We start from the raw sequence: 6,763 nt of genomic DNA, 5'->3' as shown, positions 1-6,763 counted from the left end.
GTGGAAATCAGAATGTGTATTGCATTTTATGTAATAAGAGAGCATTGCATCTTAGTTAATTGGCAGCATTTTATTTCTCAGTAGTGGTGTATCTTACAATTGATGGTATATTAGATTTAATGAAGGATCATAAGTGAGGTTCATGTGAAATGTGTATGAGTCTATTCTTAGGTCTTCCACTGATGCTCAGCATCACTACCACTGCAAATCCTATTCTAATCTAAATTTTATTAGTCTTTATTACAAGACTAATATCTTATAAATTTATCATTCAAGCTCCTTATCTGTTCCATTCCTCTATGAAGATGATGTGATGTTAATTGAGAAAAAGAGTTTAAATATTCCATTTATATGAGCAGTATATATAAAAGCTATGAAATCTTCATGGCATTTAAAATAGAATTTTAAAAATCTCACAGGATTCAGAATACTTTTACTTTTTAATGAATTTTCAAATTTTGCAAGATGTTTGATTTTTGGAAACTTCTGTAGTCTAAAGAAATATTTTAACTAAGTAGTTGCTCTGAGATATGAGGACTGAGTTCAATCTAAAAGAAGTCTGCTATCTAATAAATTAAGTGCTGGTTAAACCCTGAAAGCAAAAGCTCTGAGCTGTATGTTTCTAGCTGGATTCTCAGTTTTTGTTTTGTTTTTTAATAAGGCATAGTTTCCCATGCAGCAACATATGGTTTCAATATTTGAGCATTCTCAGCCATTTTCCCCATATGTTTGTTGTAATCGACTAACCACACATGGCCAAATTCTGCCCTTAGATGAGCACAGAGAACACTCTCTGGGGTCGAGGAAAATAAGCACATTTCATCCAGCAACCTATGGTCCTCAAACCAGGCTCCTATCAGTCTTTGCACAGTAAAGAATAGTGCAAATGAATGATTATTAATGCATTTTAGAAGTGACTCTGATTGCAGAAGCTCCTTCGCTCTGAAAATCTCTGAGATGAGCTTTTTGACAAAGGAGTTGTTGAAAGACTTGGGGAAAGCTGTGTGCAGTGATGCACATGCTTTGAGTTGGGGGATGGGGAGCATCAAAACAGTAATGTGACGTGTCAGAGTTACGCAAGGCATGTTTCACTTATTCATTCCACAATTTAGCACTCATCTAGGCACGAAGTATACATTTTTCTCAGGGAGTTCCCATTCTAGGAGCATAATACCTACAATAAACAAGCAAATTAATAAGCCAGGGAGTTATTTAAGTGCAGTAAAAATGATAAAACTGGATAATATTAGAGTGGTGGGAATAGGTTTACAAAGGTGTTTAGAGAAAGTCTTCTCTTGGAAGAAGTGATATTTGACCCGAGACCACCTTGATAAGAGAAGGAGACAACCATGTGAAATCTGCAGTGGAAATAGAGATACAATAGACAAGAGCCTCGGCAGTCTTTAAGACTTGTACAACCTCACGGTTCTGAAGGGAGGTGGGATGAGAAGTATGGGCAAGTACCAGACCATGCAGGTTCAGGGAGACCATGGTAAGTTTTGTGAATGTTAGTTTAAGCACACTGGAGTATTTTAAGCAAAAGAATGAGGCAAATTTATTTATTTATACATATATATCTAAATATCCCATTAGATTTGCTTTGCCATCAAATGATCACCACAAACATTACTATTTAGGTAGCAGTGGAAAACAGAGAATTCCATTGTTTAGTAGAAATGACATTTATAACATTGGCAGGGATATTTCAAGACATTAAAAATCTGAGACATGATTTTGGTTTTCTCAAATGTGGTAATTTCAGTAGGCATAAGGTCCTTGACTTCTTACATACAATCTAAGAAGAAATCTTCCTGTGAGCTTTAAAGGGAAAGTAAAAGAGAATGATCCACATGTGAACCTCACACAATTAATATAAAAATCTATGATGATAATTAGGAAAATTGAATGAAAGGTGTGATACTAAAGGTTTTCCATGAGTAAGGATTTAAAAAAAAATTGATGTATTTGGAAAATTGAAGTTTGGCAGATACATATAAAATAAATCTTCCACTAACCCTCTGTAACTTCAATTGGATCATATTTTAATTAATTTTAAATGTGATGTACTGATACTTATATGTCAGTAATAAGGGTATTGTCATTTTTAATATTTAATCCTCAAAATAGCAAAGGGAAAAATTTTGATATATGACAATACAATTACCCAGCATCTGATCTTCCTTTTTTGTTCTCTAAGATGATGACAAAGTAAAATCACAGAAAATAAAACTAAATCTTTGGAAACAATTAACAAATATTGCTCTAAGCCATGGAAATTTGGGGTTGTTGTGTTACCACAGCATACATTAGTCTGTCTTACTAGTGTAGCCAATAAATAGACATTTCCTCTATTTACCTACAAATTAAGTTAGAAAATCCATGCCTTCTCAACATCTCTAGACAAAGTTCCATCATCCTACATTTATCTGTTTATAGATTTTTGTATCAAAGTGAACTTGGTCTGATATTAGTGAGTGAAAATCTTTCAGTCATGTTTGACTCTTTGCAACCCCATGGACTGTAGCCCGTCAGGCTCCTCTGTCCATGGAATTCTCCAGGCAAGACTACTGGAGTGGTGACTGAGGAATGTTCCATTCATTCTCTCTCTGTCTGTCTGTCTATCTGTCTCTATATATATATATATACACAGACACACACACACACACACACACACACACATGGTTTCCCTGGTGGCTTAGATGGTAAAGCGTCTGCCTGGAATGCGGGAGACCCAGGTTAGAGCCCTGGGTTGGGAAGATCCCCTGGAGAAGGAAATGGCAACCCTCTCCAGTATTCTTGCCTGGAAAATCCCATGGATGGAGGAACCTGGTAGGCTACAGTCCATGGGGTCGCACAGTCAGACATGACTAAGTGACTTCACTTTTACTTTTCATGTGTATATATATAACAAATGTTCTTTATCCATTCTTCTGTCGATGAACATTTAGGTTGTCTCCATGTCTTGGCTATTGTCAGTGGTACTACTTTGAAAACAGGGGTGCATTTTTTTAAATTGTAGTTTTTTCTGGGTATACACCCAGGAGTGGGATTGCTGGATCATATGGCAACTCTATTTTTCTTTTTTTTTTTTTTTTTTGAGAAATTTTGTTTCCCAATGTGGTTGCACCAATTTGCATTCCTAACAACAGAGTAGGAGGGTTTTCTTTTCTTCACACCCTCTCTAGCCTTTCTTATTTGTAGACTTTTTAGTGATGGTCATTCTGGGGCCATGTGAGGTGGTATCTCATTGAAGTTTTGATTTGCATTTCTCTAATAGTTAGTGACGTTGAGCATCTTTTCATGTATCTATTGGCCATCTGTATGTCTTCTTTGGAGAAATCTATTTAGGTCCTCTACATTTTGGATATTATTATTTAACTTTTTGAGAAATTGCCAAAATTTTTAACAGCTGTATCATTTTATATGCCCACTAGCAATGTATGTGATTCCAACTTCTCCACATCCTCACCAATACTTGTCATATTTTCTCTATTGTTTTCAATGAACAGTCTTGTTATTTGAAGTGGTATCTCACTATGGTTTTGAGTTACCTTTCTCTAATGAGGAATGTTGCTGTGCATTTTCTTATGTGTTCTTTGGCCATTTGTATATCTTCATTAGAAAAGTGTCTATTCATGTCCTTTGCCCATTTTGTAACTGAGTTATTTATTTTTTGTTGTTAGTTACTTTTATATTCTGGATACAAAATGCTTATCAGATATATAATTTGTAAATACTTTTTTATCAATTCTGTGATTCTCTTTTCATTTTGTTGGTAGTGTCTTCTGAAGCACAATGCTTTTATATTGAGATAAAGTCTAGGTTATCTGTTTTTTCATTTGTAGCTTTTGCTTTTAGTGTCATACCCAAGAAATCCTTGACAAATCCGAGCTCATGTCAGTTTATATCTTTAAGTCTTCTTAAGGTTTTCAGATTTATTAGATCTTAGGTTTATGTTTTTGACCCTTTCTGACTTAATTTTTGTGTATTGTGTGAGGGGTCCAAATTCATTCTTTTGCATATGGATATTCAGGTTTCTCAAAATTCTTTGTTGAAAGTATTATAATCTTATAATCCCCCACTGAACACTTGGTTATACCTTTGTCAGAAATCAGTTTACCATAGATGAATGGGTCCATTTCTCAACTCTCAATTATTTTCCCTTGATCTGTACATCTGGCCTTGTGCCAGTAAAACATTGAATTGATTATTATAGCTTTATAGTAAGGTTTAAAATAGGAAAATATGAGTCCTTCAACCTTATTCTTATTTCTCAAAATTACTTTTGCTATTTAGAGTCCCTTGGATTATAAATTTTAAAATGAGTTTTTCTTTTTCTGTATAAAATGCGCCTGGACTTTTCATTGGTTGTGTGTGTATGTGTGTGTGTGTGTGTGTGTGTATGTAAGTCACTCAGTTGTGTCCGACTCTTTGTGATCCCATGGACTATACAGTCCATGAAATTCTCCAGGCCATAATACTGGAGTGGGTAGCCTTCCCCTTCTCCAGGGGATCTTCCCAACCCAGGCATCAAACTCAGGTCTCCTGCATTGCAGGAAGATTCTTTACCGTCTAAGCCACCAGGGAAGCTCTTCATTGGTATTGGTATTGGTGAAATCTATACATCAGCTGGGGATTACTGCCATCTTAATTATTGCCATATTTAATCTACTAACAGAGGATATCTTTCCATTTATTTAACTCTTGTTTAATTTATTTAAGTATGTTTTCTAGTTTTCAGCATACAAGTCTTACACTTCTTTGGTTAAAAATTTTCCTAAATATATTACTCCTTTTGATGTTATTGAAAATAGAATTATTTTCTTAATTTCATCTTCAGATTGTTCATGGCTAACATGAAAGTGAAAGTGGTAAAGAATCCACCTTCAGTGTAGGAGAACTGGCTTCGATCCCTGGGTCAGGAAGATCTGTTGGAGAAGGGAATGGCAAACCACTCCAGTATTCTTGCCTGGAAAATTCCATAGACAGAGGAGTCTGGCAGGCTACAGTTCATGGGGTCACACACAAAGAGTGGGACACAACTGAGCAACTAAAACTTTGACTTTTCATTATATCCTATAAATTTGCTGAACTCATTTACCAGCTGTGACTATATGTTTATATGTATATTCCTTAGCATTTTGCATATATGTAAGATAATGCCACCTGCAAGTATATAGTTTTAATTCTTCCTTTCAAATCTGAATCATTTTATTTCTTTATCTTGCCTAAATTCCCTGGCTAAAAATCCTATACGGTGTTGTATAAGAATAAAAAGAGTAGATATCCTTCTCTGGTTCCTTATCTTAGGAAGTTTTCAGTCTTGCAGGGTTACATTTGATGTTAGTTGTGGATTTTTCAGAGAAGTCCTTTTGTCAGGTTGAAGATTTTTTTTTCCACTCCTAGATTGTAAATGTTTTTATTATGAAAGTGTGTTGTATTTTGGCAAATGCTTTTTCTGTGTCTGTTGAGATGATTTTTTTTCTTTATTAGTATGATATATGATGTTGATTTTAATATGCTCAACAAATCTTGCATCCCTGGAATGTATCCTACTTGGTAATGATATATCATCCTTTTTATATACTGCTGAATTCCATTTGTTAGCATTTTATCTTTCTTCATAAAAATGTTGACTTATAATTTTCTTTCCTTATGATATCTTTTCTGACTCTAGAGTTAGGGTAATACTGGCTTCATAGAGTGAGTTAAGAAGCATTCATTTCTATTTTTTTTGAAGAGTTTGAAAAGGATTGATATCAATTCTTTCCTTACTTTTTAATTGGAGGAAAATAGCTTTTCAATGTTGTGTTGGTTTCTGTCATACAACAATGTGGATCAGCCATGATTGTACATATATCACCTTCCTCTTGAGCCTCCCTGCCCTCCTCCAATCCTATGCCTTTATGTGACACAGGGAACACAGCCTGACACTCTCTGATGGCGTTGATTCTTTTCTAAACATTTGGTGTAATACAGCAATTAAGACATCTGGCCCTGGGTTTTTCTTTGTTATAAATTTTTATATTGCTAGCTCAATTTCTTTAGGTCTATCCAGATTTTCTCTTTCTTCTTGAATTAGTTTTGGTAGGTCGTATGTTTCTAAGAATCTGTGCATTTCATCCAGGTTACCTAATTTGTTGAAATGTATTTATTCATATTATCCAATTATAATTCCTTTTACCTCTGTAAAGTGAGAAGTAATGTCATTACTACAATTCCCAATTTTAGTAGTCTTCTCTCTTTTGTCTTCATCAATCTATTTGTAGATTTCTCTGTTTGATTTTACTGACTTCTCTATCTTTGAATTCCCCATTTCAGCTATTTCTGCTCAAGTCTTTATTTCCTTCCTTCTTCCTGTTTTGAGTTTAGTTTTCTCCACTTTTTCCAATTACATATGATATGTAATTGATTTACAGTTGGCATTAAAGTAGGCATTTGATGTAGATCTAAATTTAGGTCATTTTTCTTTGAAGACTACTTTTGCTATATCCCACAAGTTTTGCTCTCTGGTGTTTTTGTTTTCATTCCTGTCAAGTATTTTCTAATTTCTCTTATGATTTCTTCTTTACTTATTTGTTATGTAGGAGTGTGTTGTTTAGCTTCCATAATTTGTAAATTTTCCAGTTTAAATGACTGACCTATTAGTTATCAAGGATGCTAAAAATTCTTTTATACAATAGATATTTTCAAAGTGGGCAAAGCAGTATGATCTGTGAAGCTAGTATCTAGAGCCCTGGCAAGACCCTATCCAACCCCACTG

At 34.5% G+C, this 6,763-nt stretch overlaps 1 non-coding gene across 1 annotated transcript; it reads left to right on the top strand.

Moving 5' to 3' along the window:
* Positions 1–2,684: 2,684 nt before the first annotated feature.
* TRNAS-GGA (transfer RNA serine (anticodon GGA)) lies at positions 2,685–2,756 on the top strand. The gene has a single exon. It is a non-coding gene; the product is annotated as a tRNA-Ser (tRNA).
* Positions 2,757–6,763: the final 4,007 nt, after the last annotated feature.

This window comes from Odocoileus virginianus, chromosome 3 (genome assembly GCF_023699985.2).
Source record: "Odocoileus virginianus isolate 20LAN1187 ecotype Illinois chromosome 3, Ovbor_1.2, whole genome shotgun sequence".
In the NCBI taxonomy this organism is placed as follows: Eukaryota; Metazoa; Chordata; class Mammalia; order Artiodactyla; family Cervidae; genus Odocoileus; species Odocoileus virginianus.
This window is presented reverse-complemented; position numbering and strand designations above follow the sequence as displayed.